Raw genomic sequence first — 250 nt, 5'->3', positions numbered from 1 at the left:
TTGGCTCAACTATCAACACTCATGGCAGTAGCAGTCAAGAAATCAAACGACGTATTGCATTAGGCAAATCTGCTGTACAAGACCTTTTTAAAGTATTGAAGAGCAGAGATGTCAGCTTGAAGACTAAGGTGCGCCTGACCCAAGCCATAGTATTTTGAATAACCTCATATGCATGTGAAAGCTGGACAGTGAATAAGGAAGACCATAGAAGAACTGATGCTTTTGAATTATGGTGTTGGAGGAGAATATT

The sequence above is a fragment of the Chrysochloris asiatica genome, unplaced genomic scaffold, assembly GCF_000296735.1.
Source record: "Chrysochloris asiatica unplaced genomic scaffold, ChrAsi1.0 scaffold00030, whole genome shotgun sequence".
In the NCBI taxonomy this organism is placed as follows: domain Eukaryota; kingdom Metazoa; phylum Chordata; class Mammalia; order Afrosoricida; family Chrysochloridae; genus Chrysochloris; species Chrysochloris asiatica.
The sequence above is the reverse complement of the archived record's forward strand: the minus strand, read 5'-3'. Positions refer to the sequence as shown.